Source organism: Pongo pygmaeus, chromosome 6 (genome assembly GCF_028885625.2).
Source record: "Pongo pygmaeus isolate AG05252 chromosome 6, NHGRI_mPonPyg2-v2.0_pri, whole genome shotgun sequence".
NCBI classification, from domain to species: Eukaryota; Metazoa; Chordata; class Mammalia; order Primates; family Hominidae; genus Pongo; species Pongo pygmaeus.
Window position 1 is genome coordinate 28,110,084 of NC_072379.2, and position 19,629 is coordinate 28,129,712.

General features: G+C 37.9%; 1 pseudogene; it reads right to left on the reverse strand.

Moving 5' to 3' along the window:
• The window catches only part of LOC129041488 (septin-14-like), a 57,647-nt pseudogene that overhangs the window by 26,441 nt on the left and 11,577 nt on the right, over positions 1-19,629 (reverse strand).

Genomic DNA, 19,629 nt, shown 5'->3' on the forward strand with positions numbered 1-19,629 from the left:
AAACCAAAAAACAACAACAACAACAAAAAAGACCCAATGATCTGTTGCCTACAAGACCACACATAAAACGACACAAATAGACTGAAAATAAAGGGATGGGAAAAGATAATTCCATGCAAATGGAAACCAAAACAGAACACAAAAATGTATACTTATATCAGATAAAATACATTTCAAGACAAAAACTGTTGAAACAGACAAGGAAGGTTCATTACATATGAATAAAGGAATCAATTCAGCAAGAGGCTATAACAACTATAAATATGTATGTACCCAACATTGGAGCACTTAGATATATAAAGCAAATATTATTAGAGCTAAAGAAAAAGAAAGATGCGAATACAATAATAGCTGGCGACTTCAACACTCCACTTTTGGCATTGGACAGATCATCCAGACAGAAAATCAGCAAAAAAATCCCGACTTAATCTGCAGTATGGACCAAATGGACCTAAAAGATAGTTACAGGACATTTCATCCAATGGCTACAGAATGCACATTCTTCTCCTCCACATGTAGCATATTCTCAAGGATAGAGCATATGTTAGGTGACAAAACAAGTCTTAAACAATCCAAAATATGAAATCATCAAGTATTATCCCTGACTACAATGGAATAAAAGTATAGATCAATAACAAGAGGAACTTTGGAAACTACACAAACACATGGAAATTAAGCAATATGTTCCTGAATGACCAGTGGGTCAATGAGGAAATAAAGAAGGTAATTTTAAAATTTATTGAAACAAATGAAAATGGAAATATAACATACCAAAACCTATGGGACACAGCAAAAGCAGTAACAAGAACAAAGTTTATAGCAATAAGTGCCTACATCAAGAAAAGTAGAAAAACATCAAATAAACAATCTAACAATGCATCTTAAAGAACTAGAAATGCAAGAGCAAACCAAAGCCAAAATTAGTATAAGAAATAATAAAAATCAGAGCAGAAAGAAATGAAAATATACCAAAGATCAATGAAATGAAAAGTTTATTTTTTGAAAATATAAACAAAATCTGTGAACCTTTACCCAGACTGAGAAAGAAAAAGAGTAGATCCAAATAAATAAAATCAGAGATGAAAAAGGAGACATAATGGCCAGGTGCAGTGGCTCATGCCTGTAATCCCAGCACTCTGGGAGGCTGAGGCAGGAGGATTGCTTGAGCCAGGAGTCTTGAGACCAACCTGGGCAACATAGTGAGACCCCCATCTCTAAAGACAAAAAAAAGAGAAAGAAAGAAAAAGGAGACATTACAACTGAGGCTGCAGAAATCCAAAGGCTCATTAGAGGCCACTGTGAGCCACTATATGCCAATAAATTAAAAAACATAGAAGACATTGATGAATTCCTAGACATATACATACTATCAAGATTGAACCATGAAGAAATTGTAAACCTGGATGGACAAATAACAAGTAATGAGACCAAAATCATAATAAGAAGTCTCCCAGCAAAGACAAGTCCAGGATCTGATGGCTTCACTGATGAATTTCAGCAAACATTTAAAGAACCAATACTAATTCTACTCAAACTATTCTAAAACATACAGGAGAAGGGAATAAATCAGAACTCATTCAACAAGGCCAGTGTTACCCTGATACCAAAACCATACAAAGACACATCAAAACAAGAAAACTCCAGGCCAATATCTCTGAGGAACATTGATGAAAAACCCCTCAAAAAAATACTAGCAAACTGAATTCAACAACACATTAAAAATCATGCATTATGACCAAGTGGGATTTATCCCAGGGATGCAAGGATGCTTCAGCACACACAAATCAATCAATATGGTACATCATATCAGTATGGTACATTCCTATCAGAATGAAGGACAAAAACCATATGATCATTTCAATTGATGCTGAAAGGGCATTTGATAAAATTCAATATCCCTTCATCATAAAAAAATTTAAAAAACTGGGGATAGAAGGAACATACCTCAACATAATAAAAGCCATGTATGGCAGACTCACAGCTAGTATCATACTGAATGGGAAAAAACTTAAAGCTTTTCCTCTAAGATCTGGAAAATGACAAGGATGCCCACTTTCACCACTGTTATTCAACTGGAAGTCCTAGCTAGAGCAATAAAACCAGAGAAAGATATAAAGGGTTTCCAAATTGGAAAGGAAGAAGTCAAATTATCCTTGCTTGCAGATGATATCATCTCCCATGCAGAAAAACCTAGACTCCATCAAAAAAAAACTATTAGAACAGATAAACAAAAGTAATAAAGTTACAACATACAAAATCAACCTACAAAAATCAGTAGCATTATTATATGCCAACAGTGAAAAATCTGAAAAAGAAATAAAAACTAATCCAATTTATAATAGCTATAAATAAAATAAAATACCTAGAAATAAACATGACCAAAGAAATGAAAAATCCCTACAATGAAAACTATAAATACTGATGTAAGAAATTGAAAAGGATGCAAAACAATGAAAACAGAGTTCATGTTCATGGATTGGAAGAATCAATAATATTGTTAAAATGTCCATACTACCCAAAGCAATCTATAGATTCAATGCAATACCTATCAAAATACCAGTGACATTCTTCAAAGAAAAAGAAAAAACAATCCTAAGATGTATATGGAACCAAAAAAATACTTAAAGCAATTCTGGGCAAAAATAACAACACTGGAGGAATCGCATTACCTGACCTCAAATTATACTACAAAGCCATAAGTGAAACAGCATGGTACCAGCATAAAAACAGACACACAGACCAATGGAACAGAATAGAGAACCCAGGAATAAATCCATACAGCCACAGGGAACTCGTTTTCAACAAAGGTGCCAAGCACATACATTGGGGAAAGGATAAGCTCTTCAATAAATGGTGTTGGGAAAACTGGATATCCATATGCAGAAGAAAGAAACTAGACTTTTATCTTTCACCACATATAAAAATCAAATCAAAACGGATTAAAGACTTAAATCTAAGACCTCAAACTATGAAACTACTATAAAAAACATTGGGGAAACTCTTCAGGACATTTATTGAGTAATACCCCACAAGCACAGGCAATCAAAGCAAAAATAGACAAATGGCATCATCTCAAATTAAAAAGCTTCTGCAAAACAAAGGAAACAATCGACAAAGTGAAGAGAAAACCTACACAATGAGAAAATATTTGCAAATGATTTATCTGACAAGAGATTAATAACCAGAATATATTTAAGAAGCTCAAACAACTCAATAGGAAAAAATCTAATAATCCAATTTAAAATGGGCAAAAGATCTGAATAGATATTTCCCCAAAGAAGACATGAAAATGTCTTCTTTTGTCTTACTGATAATAGCCGTTTTAACATGTGTGAAGTAACTGCTTATTGTGGGTGTTTTAAAATGCCAAACAAGCAAATGAAAAGGTACTCAACATCACTGATTACCAGAGAAAGGCAAATAAAAACTACAATGAGATATCATCTCACCCCAGTTAAAAAAGCTTTTAACCAAAAGACAGGCAATAACAAATGCTGGTGAAGATGTGGAGAAAAAGGAATCCTTGTACACTGTTGGCAGGAATGTCAATCAGTATAGTCTTTACGGAAAACAGTATGGAGTTTCCTCAAAAAAACTAAAAATAGAACTACCGTATGATCCAGCAATCCCACTAGTGGGTATATACTCAGAAGAAAGGAAAGTAGTATATTAAAGAGATAGCTCCACTCCCATGTTTGTTACAGCAGTATTCACAATAGCCAAAATTTGAAAGCAACCTAAGTATCCATCATCAGATGAATGAATAAAGTAAATGTGATACATATACCTGATGGAGTACTCTTCAGCCATAAAAAATAATGAGATCCCGTCATTTGCAACAACATGAATGGAACCGAGGATATTATGTTAAGTGAAATAAGACACAGGAAGACAAATTTCACATGTTCTCACTCATTTGTGGAGCTAAAAATTAAAACAATTGAGCCCATAGGGATAAAGGGTGGAATGTTTATTACCAGAAACTAGGAAAGGACTGGGGAGGGAGAGAAGTGGGGATGGTTGATGGTACAAGTAAATAGTTACATAGAATGAGTGAGATCTAGTATTTGATAGCACAGAAGGTGACTACAGTCAACAATAATTTATTGTACATTTTAGAATAACTAAAAGAGTATACTTGGATTGTTTGTGACACAAAGAAAGGATAAATGCTTGAGGTGATGGGTACTCTATTTACCCTGATGTGAGTACTACACATTGAATGCCCTATAATCATGTGCCCTATAAATACATACACCTACTGTGTATCCATAAAAATTAAAAATTAAAAAACACAGGCCCAGTGTGGTGGCTCATGCCTGTAATCCTAGCAGTTTGGGAGGCTGAGGCAGGCAGATCACCTGTGGTCAGGAGTTTGAGACTAGCCTGCCCCACATGCCAAAACCCCATCTCTACTAAAAATTCAAAAAAAAATTACCTGTTTATGGTGGCATGTGCCTGTAATCCCAGCTACTAGGGAGGCTGAGGAAGGAGAATTGCTTGAACCCAGGAGGAAGAGGTTGCAGTGAGCCGAGATCACACCATTGCACTCCAGCCTGGGCAACAAGAGCTAAACTCCATCTCAAAAAAAAAAAAATTAAAAACACAATAAGCTGTTACTTCACCCATGCTAAAATGACCAAGACAAACAAGTGCTGGTGAGGATGTGGAAAAAAGGGAATGCTTGTACACTGTTGGTGGCAATGTAAATTAGGATAGCCATTATGAAAAACAGTATTGGAGTTTCTTCAAAAAATTAAAAATAAAACAACTACCATATGATCCAGCCATCTCACTACTGGATATATTACCTCCCCAAAATGAAGTCAGTATGTTGGAGAGATACCTACACTACCATTACTCACAAGAGCCAAGATATGGAAGCAATCTCAGTGTCCATGTATGGATGCATGAAGAAAAAACGTGTGGTATATATACACAATGGAATACTATTCAGCCTTACAAATCAGGAAATCCATCATTTGCAGCAACATGGATGGAACTGGAGGACTTTACACTAAGTGAATATGCCAAGCACAGAAAGACAAATAGTAAATGATCTCACTAACATATCAAATTTTTAAAAGTTAAACTTGTAGAAACAGAGAGTAGAATGCTGGTTACATGAGTTAGGTAGAGGGTATGGTAGGAGAGATGTTAGTCAAAGGATACAAACTTTTAGTTAGGTAAGAACAAGTTAAAGAGATCTACTGCACAACATAGTGACTATGTTAATAACAATATTTTATACTCCTGAAAATTGCTAAGATAGATTTAAGCTTTCATCACAAAAATAATTGAGATACACATGTTAATTATGTCAATTTAGCCATTCCACAATGTATATGTATTTCAAAACATCATGTTGTATATGATAAGTACATACAATTTTGTCAATTAAGATTAATTAATGAAAAATCATCTGTATGGCTCTCTCCTGTGTTTATCATGTCCAGAAGATTGATAATATATGGTTTATTGTGATTAATACTGTGACCAAATTTTACACATCAACATATAGTACAGATATATATTTTATAACACATACTAATATATAATAAAACATAATATATATTAAAACATTAAGTTTTAAGTATGTTTAACAAATTTTAAAATTTCGAATATGTCAATTTTTGAAAAACATCATTTGGGGCTGGGCATGGTGGCTCATGCCTATAATCCCAGCACTTTTAGAGGCCAAGGCAGGTGGATCACCTGAGGTCGGGAGTTTGAGATCAGCCTGACTAACATGGTGAAACCCCATCTCTACTAAAAATACAAAAATCAGCCAGGTGTGGTGGCAGGCACATGTAATCCCAGCTACTCAGAAGGCTGAGGCAGGAGAATCACTTCAACCTGGGAGGCAGAGGTTGCAGTGAGCCAAGATCATGCCACTCGCACTCCAGCCTGGGTGACAAGAACAAAAATCTGTCTCAAAAAACAAACAAAAAAACCAAAAATATCATTTGGAAACCAGTATAAGTAGAAATCTTCCATTCCCCAATAATTACTACCATAAGTATATGAAAAAGATAATAAATTACTGCTTACTACACTATTCTAACTCATTATGATGCTAAATAATAATACAAATGTCAAAGGTATAATCTTTAGCCAAAGGCAAATTGTACTTTGTTTTAAAAAGTTTATCATTCTTTTTTCTAGTGACCAGTTTAAAATGGTTTCTACATTAGCTAGCAATGAGTTTATGCAACACATCTACACACTAGTATTTTTGCTTGCATTTTGTTTAAAGTGCTTTCCAGCATTCTCAATGTCATAATTTATACAAAGACAGATAATATGCACGTGGCACATTGGGAGCATTGGGATAAACAAAGAGGTTCTTCCCAGCCTCTGGAGATTTTGGCTTAAAGCAGCGTTCAGCAAACTTCTATGAGAATGAGTCATTGTCACAGTAAGCATTAATTTACATAAAACATAGTTTGCCTTCCTCATTAGTAATTGTTAACTTACAGATTAGCAAGAGTTACGAATATTAGCTCAATTTAAAATGTTACTTTGAGACTATGAATGATACACATATATTGAACTTAATCATTCCACAGTCTGCCCTCTTTCATATTTACCTTGCAAAACTCCCCAAGGGTAGTAACAGCCTCTGACCATCCTTTTTCCAACTTTCACTTCATCCATACTCCCTACCACAGCAAACGGTAACAGTCCCTAGAAAACAAGAATGATATGAATTGAATTCTCTAGCACCAATAAAGCTTACTATATTACTCTCACTCCTGTTATAAAAATGACAGCGATGATGATATTGTAATAAATTTAATTAGGGATCTACCCTGTGTTTCATTTTAAGACTTGACAGTATGCACTAATTGGTTTCTGTCAGCATCAGTCGCAGGCGGTGCACACAATTGGAAACTGTCTACTGAGCAGAACCTAAAGCAAGGTATCCTGCTGAGGGAAACACAAAGAAAAAAGATTTTTAGTAGACATCATTTTTCTCACACTATCTTTACCGTGAACCATCTTTACCCTGAATGTTGAAGAAATAACACACAAGTAACTTTTAACTCTGGTATAAAAGTTAAAAGACAAAATATTAAAAATGACTACCACTATTATAATAATTAATGGATACAATATAAAATGTATTAATAAACAATATGGTATACATCTCAATAAATTATGTTTATTTTTTGAGACAGAGTCTGACCCTGTCACCCAGGCTGGAGTGCAGTGGCATGAGCTTGGCTCACTGCAATCTTCACCTTCCAGGTTTGAGTGATTCTCCTGCCTCAGCCTCCCAAGTAGCTAGGATTACAGGTGCCCACCACCACACCTAGCTAATTTTTGTATTGTTTAGTAAAGACCAAGTTTCATCATGTTTGCCAGGCTGGTCTTAAACTCCTGACCTTAGGTGATCCGCCAGCCTCAGCCTCCCAAAGTGCTGGGATTACAGGTGTGAGCCACGTGCCCGGCCAAAAGAATTTTTTAAATTTTACAGTACTTAGCATTTAAATTCAAAAATCTATTTAGTGTTTGAGGTATCTTAAAATAAAGATGGTGTAAATCATAGGAAAAGAGAAATGGAAGAAATGGAATTAAGTTATCAGTTACAGTTACCTGTTACATTCTAGACTCTGTGTGTCAGATCCTTCACAAAGATTTTGGCACTTATACTTCCAGAAAAAAAAAAAAACCCTTAATAGAGATGTCATTGATCCCATAGCATAGATAAGTTAACAGTCTCAGGGAAGATGAGTGAATTGTGCAGGATCTTTTGGCTTTTAAGTAGAGAAGCTAGGATGGAAATCTAAATCTATATATATACTTTCAGAATTTATCATCTTTTGGCTGGGCATGGTGTCTCATGCCTATAATCCCAGCACTTTGGGAGGCCGAGGTGGGTGGATCACCTGAGGTCAGGAGTTCGAGACCAGCCTTGCTAACATGATGAAACCACATCTCTACTAAAAATACAGAAATTAGTTGGACGTGGTGGTGGGCACCTGTAATCCCAGATATTCAGGAGGCTGAGGCAGGAGAATTGCTTGAATCCAGGAGACAGAGGTTGCAGTGAGCTAAGATTGCACCACTGCACTCCAGCCTGAGCAACAAGAGTGAGACTCTATCTCAAAAAAAAAAATCATCTTTCAAATTTTAAGCTAATATTTGAGGTATTTACTAGCATAAAATATTTACACAAATAAAGAGTTTAGTCATCTTTACTACTGCCCTGATTCTAAAGCCAGAGACAATACAGCATTCTGCATCCAAGCCCCATCTACTCTTTTGGAGGCTAAGTCCTTGGCAAGTGCATTTGAGAGTTGGAGGCTCCCTTTTATCACTCAAGACCTACTTGTGAAATAGGGGCCCTTCCTTGGGTGCAGCAAACAGAGAAGATGGGGGCCCTAACCAACCTTGCCTAGTTCATGAGGCAGTAGCTCATTGTGTGGGGAAGCAATCCAAAGAACCTCAGACTGCTGATCCTCCACAATGAGCTCTCAGTTACCAGCGGTGCCTGAAGCTTCAGGGCGGGGGTGTAACCTGCCATTGTTTCCACTCATAATTCCAGAACCCTGTCTCAGAGATTTTGCCTTGGAGGGAAAACAGGCCAAGAAACAGAGAAAACCCATCCAAAAATTCAAATGTAATCCCAAGGGACCTGAATAGCCAAAGAAATATTGAAAAGAAAGACTAAATTTAGAGATCTCACACTTCTAGAATTCAAAATATATTACAAAGGTACAGTAATCAAAATAGTTTGGAAGTAGCATAAAGACAGACATGTAGACCAATGGAATCAAATACAGAGTCCAGGGTTAATCCTCCCTTACCTATTCTTCTGTTGATGGACATTTGGGTTGCTTCCATCTCTCAGCTACTGTGAATAATAATGCGATTTATATGCTTTACAAATATCTAAGTAAGTCCCTACTTTCGATTCTTTCAGATATATACCTAGAAAGAGGATTGTTAGATCACATGGTAATTTTATTTTCAATTTTGGAGAAACCACCTATATTAGTCTATTTTCATGCTGCTGATCAAGATATATCTGAGACTGGGAAGAAAAAGAGGTTTCATTGGACTTACAGTTCCACTTTGCTGGGGAGGCCTTAAAAGCATCATGGGTGGTGAATGGCACTTCTTACATGGCAGCGGCAAGAGAAAATTAGGAAAAAGCAAAAGCAGAAACCCCTGATAAATACATCAGATCTTGTGAGACTTATTCACTATCATGAGAATAGCGTGGGAAAGACCCGCCCCCCACGTTTCAATTATCTTCCACTGGGTCCCTCCCAAAACACGTGGGAATTCTGGGAGATACAATTCAAGTTGAGATTTGGGTGGAGACACAGCCAAACCATATCACCACCATACTGTTTTTCATAGTGGTTCTAGATGAGAAAAACTATAAAACACTATTGAAAAAATCAGGGACAGACCTGGTGCCGTGGCTCATGCCTGTAATCCTAGCACTTTGGGAGGCTGAGGTAGGTGGATCACCTGAGGTCCGGAGTTCAAAACCAGCCTGGCCAACATGGTGAAACACCATCTCTACTAAAAATACAAAAAAAAAAAAAAAAAAAAAAAAAAAAAAAAGGAAAACCTCAGGGACTATCTAAATAAATGGAAAGATATTCCATGTACATGGATAGAAAGACTCAATATTGTCAAGATGTCAATTTTCCATAACTTAACCTATGGATTCACCACAATCCCAATCAAAATTTCACCAAATTATTTTGTGAATAACAAATAACAAATAACAAAATAACAAATAACATGTAATAACAAACAAATAATAACAAACTAACTCCAAAATTTATATGAAAAGGCAAAAGAACTAGAATAGCCAACACAATACTGAAGAACAACAATTTACCACAAAGCCATAGTAATTAAAACAGCATGGCATGGGCAAAATAACAGATAAACAGATCAATGGAACAGAGTAGAGAGCCCAGAAATATGCCTATGCAAACAGAGTCAATTGATATTTGACAAAGAAGCAATGGGAATTGAATGGAGAAAAGGTATTCTTTTCAACAAATGGTGCTGGAACAGGATATTCACATGCAAAAATAATAATCTATAAACAGACCTTACATATTTCACAAAATTAACTCAAATTGGATCATAGGCCTAAATGTATAGCATAAAATGACAAAATTCCTAGAAGATAATGTAGAGTCCCAATTAGGGAAGGGGAGTCAGGCTTGTGGGAGCAGAGGAAAGAAAAAAAAAAGCAGATAAGCTACAAGTCTGCCTTTCTTCATAATCCAGAACACACAGCCCTCCTGCACAAATAACTCACAATCTTCCTGTGTCTAGGTATCAGCAGACCCTTGGCTGATACAAAAAATTGCAAGTTAAGTCACTGCCACTGATAGTGGCAGGAGGTGGACAAATGCCTAGGCAGACAGAGGCAAGTCCCCAGGGAAATCCCACCTCCAAGCCAAAGACAGTTTAAAGCCTGAAAGCCAAGCTACAAGTCAAATCCATGGACTGGATTGAGAACCTGTCTTCCTGCTTGGAGCACATTCCTCTGACTGATCCCCACCCTTCAGCTGTTTTACATATACCTATGCTTCCTAATTTTTTTTATATAGTTGTGCCCACCTTTGGGTGGTGCCTTTGTTTTAATCTTTTTGCATACTCACAAACCAATCAGCATGCACTCCCCTATTCTGAGTCCACAAAAGCCCTGGGCTTAGTCACACAAGGAGAGAAACCACCCACAGGTCCCCTCTCCACTGAAAGCTGTTCCATCACTCAATAAAATTCTTCTCTGCCTTCCTCATCCTTCAATTGTCAGGGTATCCTCATTCTTCTTGGATGTGGGAAAAAAGCTCATGAATCGCTGATCTCAGGTAGAAGCTATAACACAAGCAGGCTAGGGCATGATTGCCCAGCCACATGCTGAGCCACTGTGCAAGCCAGACTGGGCCAAGTGGACAGGGAGCCTCCTGTGTGGCAGGTAGCATGCCCAAGAAAGGCCCAGGTGGGGGCGTCACTGGCCAGAGGTCCCTGGCTGAGAATGACTGAGGAATCCTGCATCACAACCTTGGCGTTATCAGCACTACACAAAGCCCTCTTCAGCATACAGCCTAAGAACTATCCTATATAATCTCCAGCAATCCTTTGTTGGTTTGCAGTCAGCTGCTTTCTTGCAAGCTGCCCATTGCCTCCCTAGCAATGTGTTTTTCTACTTTCTTTAATAAATCTACCTCCCCTACCTACAACAAGGTAAATTCTTTCTTTCTTTCTTTCTTTTTTTTTTTTTTTTTCCAGAGAGAGTCTCACTCTGTCACCCAGGCTGGAGTGCAGTTGTGCAATCTTGGCTCATTGCAACCTCTGCCTTAACAAGGTAAATTCTTTATGCCTGTGCCACCAGTCCAGATAGTCATCACTCCCTCACAACAGATAACATAAAAGGAAATATAGGAGACTTTGGGTTTAGCAATGACTTCATCGATATAACACTGAAAACATGATCGATGAATAGAAAGAATCGATGAGTTGCACTTCATTAAAACTAAAACTTCTGGGCTGGGTGTGGTGGCTCATGCCTGTAATCCCAGCACTTTGGGAGGCTGAGGCAGGTGGATCACAAAGTTAGGAGTTCAAGACCAGCCTGGCCAACATAGTGAAACCTCATCTCTACTAAAAATACAAAAATTAGCCAGGCATGGTGGTGGGCATCTGTAATCCTAGCTACTCAGGAGGCTGAGGCAGAAGAATTGCTTGAACCTGGGAGGGGGAGGTTGCAGTGAGCCAAGATCACACCATTGCACTCCAGCCTGGGTGACAGAATTAGACTCCATCTCAGAAAAAAACAAAACAAAATGAAACACTAAAACTTCTGGTAGTCAAAGACACTGTTAAAGATAACAAGGTAAGCCATAGACTGAGAGAGAAAATCTTTGTAAAACACACACTTGATAAAGGACTGATGTCCAAAATATACAAAGAACTCTTAGAACTCAACAACAATAAAATGAACAACCCGATTAAAAATGGGCACAAGATCCAAATAGTCACCCCAACAAAAAAGACATTCAGATAACAAATTAAGATGTATAAAAGATAATCAACATCATACATCCTCAAGGAATTGCAAATTAAAAGAAAAATACATGGTACTACACATTTATTAAATTTCCACCCAGTGAATCTAAAATAAAAGTTAAAAATTGTTTTTAGGTTGGGCACAGTGGCTCACACATATAATCCCAGCACTTTGGAAGGCTGAGGCAGGCAGATCACCTGAGGTCAGGAGTTCCAGACCAGCCTGAACAACATGGTGAAAATCTCTACTAAAAATACGAAAAAAAAAAAAAAAATAGCCAGCCATGGTAGTGCAGGCCCGTAATCCCAGATACTTTGGTGGCTAAGGCAGGAGAATAATTTGAACCCAGGAGGTGGAGGTTGCAGTAAGCCAAGATCACGCCACTGCACTCCAGCCTGGGTGACAGAATGAGACTCCATCTCGAAAAAAAAAGAAGACAAAAGAAATTATTCATTTTGTAAACTGAATCTTTGTATACCCTTACCTATATCACAAACAGAATTTTGAGAGCAGCAAGAGGAAAACATCTTGTCCCATATAAGGGAGCCTGCAATAGACTATCAATGGATTTCTCAACAAAAATCTTGCAGGTCAAGAAATAGTGGGATGATTCAATGTACTAGAAGAAAGAGAAAGAACAAAAGGAATACTTTACCCCCAAACAACTGTCCTTTAAGAATAAAGGACAGGCTGGGTGCAGTGGCTCATGCCTGTAATCCTAGCACTTTGGGAGGCTGAGGCAGGCAGATCACCTGAGGTCAGGAGTTCAAGACCAGCCTGACCAACATGGCAAAACCCAGTCTCTACTAAAAATACAAAAATTAGCCTGTGAGATGGTGGGTGCCTGTAATGCCAGCTACTCAGGAGGCTGAGGGAGGAGAATTGCTTGAACTCAGGAGGCAGAGGTTGCAGTGAGCTGAGGCCCCACCATTGCACACCAGCCTGGGCAACAAGAACAAAACTCTGTCTCAAAAAAAGAAAAAAAAAAAGAATAAAGAACAATGCTCCCATCTGATCATTTCAGCTGTGGCCTTGCACTCTTCTGAGAGCCTAGCCCCCAGGTAATCTGCCCTGGCACTGCTGTCGCTTTAGCATTCTGCAATTGCCTGAGCATTCTTCCTGCCCCTGCCTAAGTTTATTGCCAGCTGTGTGGGGGCCAACCTGCCCCTCTCTATCACAGCCAGCACCTGAACCCTGGGTACCTGAGGACACATATGCCAGCCTTTTCCTGATGCAGTCCCTCCAGTACTTATGCATGCCATCCAGAGCACCATATAGGGATCTGAGAATCAAAAAAATGGCTAGCCTAGTCCACCACTGGCACCTGATCACTCCCTCTGGAGACTAAGGCTGTGCTGACCCAGCTAGCCAACACTACAACAGCTGAAATCCACCCTCATGTGCTGAAAGGTGAAGCTGCTTCCCCTATGTACACAAAGTAGCAGCATTCCTGCATGAGAGAACAGGCAAGCCACAGGGCTGTCTGTATTGGGCTGAGGGAAGAGGTCCTACCCTGAGGTTGCTCCTAAGAAGAGCCACAAGACAGGCATTTTCAATGGCTCTTGGCTACATTATGACCTGGAGATAGATGACAGTGTCTGTCTGAACTGAGAGTCATGAGCTCTGGGACAGGGGTATGATAGGGAAACAGATCATTTTCCTACCTACACAGGAGATAGAGCTGGTACAACTCCTCCCTCCCTACAGAGACCTGTGAGCATTTCACTAAGAGCTGCCCCAGCCACTCCTGTAAAGGCTACTGTTCACATTCATCATTGAGATGTTGGTGGGTAAGCTTTGTGGTCCAGCTCTGCCCAGCTTTGTCTTCCCCTCTTTGCTGAACAGGCAACTCAGAGTCTAGGCATTGCATAGACCAGCCTATCACCTGAAACTACAGAGAGGAAATCACAGTAAACAAAGATCAAACACACACTATCTGCTTCTGCCATAGCTGGCTCTTATTCATAATTTCCACTTACTGGCATGCAGGTTAAACTGCACAAACCAATAAAAAGTCTACTGACAGAAGGGCACAGGGCTAAAGAAACAAAGCCAAAGCCCATTACCTGATATATGCTATAGTTACACCCACAAGGGGGAAAGGCCCCATCTAAATTAAAATAAATTCAAAAATAAGAATTGGCAACCTTCCCACATGAGAAGAAACCATCATAAGAACTTTGGCATCATGAATAAAAAAAAAAAAAAAGCAGAATATTTTGAAACTACCAAAGGACACACTAGCTCTCTGGCAATGGATCCTAACTAACCAAAATGAAAATTCTGAAATGAAAGATAATGATTCAAAATATGGATTATAAGGAAGCTCAAAGAGATCCAAGAGAAAGTTGAAAATCAACACAAAGATATCATAACAATGCAGAATGTGAGCGAAGTACAGATATCTTTAAATAAAAACAATGGAATTTCTGGAAATGAAAAACACACTGAAGGGCTGGTTTACAGTTGAAAGCTTTAACAATAGGCTAGACTAACCAGAAGACAGACAGAAAATAGGATCCCAATACCTTCTAGCATGTAAAGTTTCTTCTGAGAAGTCTGCTGTTAGTCTAATGTTGATTTCCTTTATAGAGGATTTGAAAAGTCTCTCTTGCTTCTTTCAGAGTATTTTCTTTCTAGTTGAGTTTGGATAGTCTGGTGAAGTTCATCTTGCAAAATATTTCCAGGTATTCTCTGAGCTTCTTGCATCTGGATGTGTACCTTTCTAGCAAGGCCAAGAGAATTTTCTTGATTATTCCCTCAAATATGTTTCTAATCTTTTTACCTTTTCCTCTTCTCTCTCAGGAATGCCTAAAACTCATAAGTTTGGTTGCTTTACATAATTTCTTATTTCTTGAACTCTTATTTAAATTTTGTTTATTTTTTGTCTGACTGTGTTAGTTCAAAAAACCTGTTTTGTTTTTTGAAAAGATAAGAAAATTGATATGGTGCCAGGCTGGGCACAGTGGCTCATGCTGTAATCCTACCATTTTTGGAGGGTGAGACAGGTGAATCACCTGAGCTCAGGATTTCAAGACCATCCTGGGCATGATGGTGAAACCTTATCTCTACTAAAATACAAAAGATCAGCTGGGCATGGTGGCAGATGCCTGTAATCCCAGCTACTCAGGAGGCTGAGGCATAAGAATTGCTTGAACCTGGGAGGCAGAGGTTGTAGTGAGCCAAGATCGCCCCACTGCACCCCAGCCTGGACAACAAAGCAAAACTCTGTCTCAAAAAAGCAAATAAAAGAAAGAAAATTGATATGGTGCTAGCTAGATTAACCAAGAAAAAAGAGAGAAGATTCAAGTAAGCACAAGCACAATCAGAAGTGATATGTGACATTACAATGGATACCACAGAAAACAAGATCATCAGAGACTAATATGAATATCTTTACGTATACAAACTAGAAAACCTAGATAAAATGGTTAAATTCGTCCCTCCCTGCTCAGATGTGGCTCAAGCAGGAGGGGCACAGGGCCAGAGATGCCACAGACCTTTGACCCAGAGCAGCTTGAAGGCAGTGAATAATAGCTCTTCAGATCTGCAATAAAAAATGGCCTCTTCTAGAGAATTGTTCGAATCCAGGAGGTGGATGTTGCAATGAGCCAAGATGGCACCACTGCACTCAAGCCTGGGCAACAGAGTGAGACTCCGTCTCAAAAAAAAAAAAGCCCTCTTCATAGCTTAAATTACAAAAGTTAACTAAAATACTTGCATGTTTTTTCTTTACCCCAACTCATTCCTTACATGTAGGCTCAATCTTTTCAGTATTTGCTTTACTCCTCCAGCAAAAGCCAGGAAAAACAACTTTGTGTTAATCAGGATGTTATCCAACTGTATATTGTCTACCTTATTGTAAATACTGGTGAACAGTGGTGAATAATAGTTTTATATTCCTTTAAAAAATAAGAAAATGGATAAATTCCTGGAAACATAAAACCTCTTAAGACTGAACCAGGAAAAAATAGATACCCAAAATAGACGAATAAGAAGTAATAAAATTGACTGAGTAATAAAATAATTTCAAACAAAAAAAAAAAACAAGAACAGATGGGTTTACAGCCAAATTTTGCAAGAAGTACAATGAAGAGCTGGTATCAATCTTACTGAAACTATCCCAAAAATTTATGGAATTTTTGGATTGGAAGAATAAATATAATTACAAAGACCTTACTAACCAAAGCAATCTACAGATTCAACACAATTCCTATCAAATTACCAACATCATTTTTCATAGGATTAGAAAAAGCGATCCTAAATATCATATGAAACCAAAAAAGCATCTAAATAGCCAAAGTAATCCTAAGCAAAAAGAACCAAGCCAGAGGCATCATGTGTCTGACTTCAAATTATACTATAGTGCTAATGCTATACTAAATAAAACAGTATGGAATTGGTACAAAAATAGTTAGATTAATGGAACAGAATAGAGAGTTCACTGTTAGGAAGGATACAGCTAAAAAAAGGACAAAAAAATTGTGAAAGAAAAGAGAATAAAGAACCACTAATAAAGCCACATGCCTACAACCAAGTGATCTTTGACAAAGTTGGCAAAAATAAACAATGGGGAAAGGGCATTCTGTTCAATCAATGGTGCTGGGAAAATTGGCTACCCATAGGCAAAAGAAGGAAACTGAATCCCCATCTCTTATCATATACAAACTTTAACTCAAGATGCATTAACGACTTAAATGAAAGACCAGAAGCTATAAAAATCCTAGAAGAAAATTTAGGAAAAACTCTTCTACATATTGGCCTAGATAAATAATTCATAAATTAGACCTGAAAAGCAAATGCAACAAAACTAAACATACACAAACGGGACTTAAACTAAAGAGCACAGCAAAAGAAATAATCAACAAACAGATAACCTACACAATAGGAACAAAATATTTGCATCTGACAAAGGACTAATATCCAGAATCTACAAAGAACACAAACAACTCAACAACAACAAAGAACAACCCCATTAAAAAGACTGCAAAGCATATAAACAGACATTTCTCAAAAGAAGACATACAAGTGGCCATCAAACATATGAAAAATTGCTCAATACCTCCCACACAATAATAATGGGAAACTTTAACACCCCACTGTCAACATTAGACAGATCAACAAGACAGAAAGTTAACAAGGATACCCAGGAATTGAACTCAGCTCTGCACCAAGTGGACCTAATAGACATCTACAGAACTCTCCACCCCAAATCAACAGAATATACATTTTTTTCAGCACGACACCACACCTATTCCAAAATTGACCACATACTTGGAAGTAAAGCTCTCCTCAGCAAATGTAAAAGAACAGAAATTATAACAAACTATCTCTCAGATCACAGTGCAATCAAGCTAGAACTCAGGATTAAGAATCTCACTCAAAACCACTCAACTACATGGAAACTGAACAACCTGCTCCTGAATGACTACTGGGTACATAACGAAATGAAGGCAGAAATAAAGATGTTCTTTGAAACCAACGAGAACAAAGACACAACATACCAGAATCTCTGGGACACATTCAAAGCAGTGTGTAGAGGGAAATTCATAGCACTAAATGCCCACAAGAGAAAGCGGGAAAGATCCAAAATTGACACCCTAACATCACAATTAAAAGAACTAGAAAAGCAAGAGCAAACACATTCAAAAGCTAGCAGAAGGCAAGAAATAACTAAAATCAGAGCAGAACTGAAGGAAATAGAGACACGAAAAACCCTTCAAAAAATTAATGAATCCAGGAGCTGGTTTTTTGAAAGGATCAACAAAATTGATAGACTGCTAGCAAGACGAATAAAGAAGAAAAGAGAGAAGAATCAAATAGACCCAATAAAAAATGATAAAGGGGGTATCACCACTGATCCCATAGAAATACAAACTACCGTCAGAGAATACTACAAACACCTCTACACAAATAAACTAGAAAATCTAAAAGAAATGGATAAATTGCTCGACACATACACCCTCCCAAGACTAAACCAGGAAGAAGTTGAATCTCTGAATAGACCAATAACAGGCTCTGAAATTGTGGCAATAATCAATAGCTTACCAACCAAAAAGAGTCCAAGACCAGATGGATTCACAGCCGAATTCTACCAGAGGTACAAGGAGGAACTGGTACCATTCCTTCTGAAACTATTCCAATCAATAGAAAAAGAGGGAATCCTCCCTAACTCATTTTATGAGGCCAGCATCATCCTGATACCAAAGCCTGGCAGAGACACAACAAAAAAAGAGAATTTTAGACCAATATCCTTAATAAACATTGATGCAAAAATCCTCAATAAAATACTGGCAAACCGAATCCAGCAGCACATCAAAAAGCTTATCCACCATGATCAAGTGGGCTTCATCCCTGGGATGCAAGGCTGGTTCAATATACGCAAATCAATACATGTAATCCAGCATATAAACAACCAAAGACAAAAACCACATGATTATCTCAATAGATGCAGAAAAGGCCTTTGACAAAATTCAACAACCCTTCATGCTAAAAACTCTCAATAAATTAGGTATTGATGGGACGTATCTCAAAATAATAAGAGCTATCTATGACAAACCCACAGCCAATATCATACTGAATGGGCAAAAACTGGAAGCATTCCCTTTGAAAACTGGCACAAGACAGGGATTCCCTCTCTCACCACTCCTATTCAACATAGTGTTGGAAGTTCTGGCCAGGGTCATTAGGCAGGAGAAGGAAATAAAGGGTATTCAATTAGGAAAAGAGGAAGTCAAGTTGTCCCTGTTTGCAGATGACATGATTGTATATCTAGAAAACCCCATTGTCTCAGCCCAAAATCTCCTTAAGCTGATAAGCAACTTCAGCAAAGTCTCAGGATACAAAATCAATGTACAAAAATCACAAGCATTCTTATACACCAATAACAGAAAAACAGAGAGCCAAATCATGAGTGAACTCCCATTCACAATTGCTTCAAAGAGAATAAAATACCTAGGAATCCAACTTACAAGGGACATGAAGGACCTCTTCAAAGAGAACTACAAACCACTGCCCAATGAAATAAAAGAGGATACAAGCAAATGGAAGAACATTCCATGCTCATGGGTAGGAACAATCAATATCATGAAAATGGCCATACTGCCCAAGGTAATTTATAGATTCAATGCCATCCTCATCAAACTACCAATGACTTTCTTCACAGAATTGGAAAAAACTACTTTAAAGTTCATATGGATCCAAAAAAGAGACCACATTGCCAAGTCAATCCTAAGCCAAAAGAACAAAGCTGGAGGCATCACACTACCTGACTTCAAACTATACTACAAGCCTACAGTAACCAAAACAGCATGGGACTGGTATCAAAACAGAGCTATAGACCAATGGAACAGAACAGAGCCCTCAGAAATAATGCCGCATATCTACAACTATCTGATCTTTGACAAACCTGAGAAAAACAAGAAATGGGGAAAGGATTCCTTATTTAATAAATGGTGCTGGGAAAACTGGCTAGCCATATGGAGAAAGCTGAAACTGGATCCCTTCCTTACACCTTATACAAAAATTAATTCAAGATGGATTAAAGACTTAAACATTAGACCTAAAACCATAAAAAC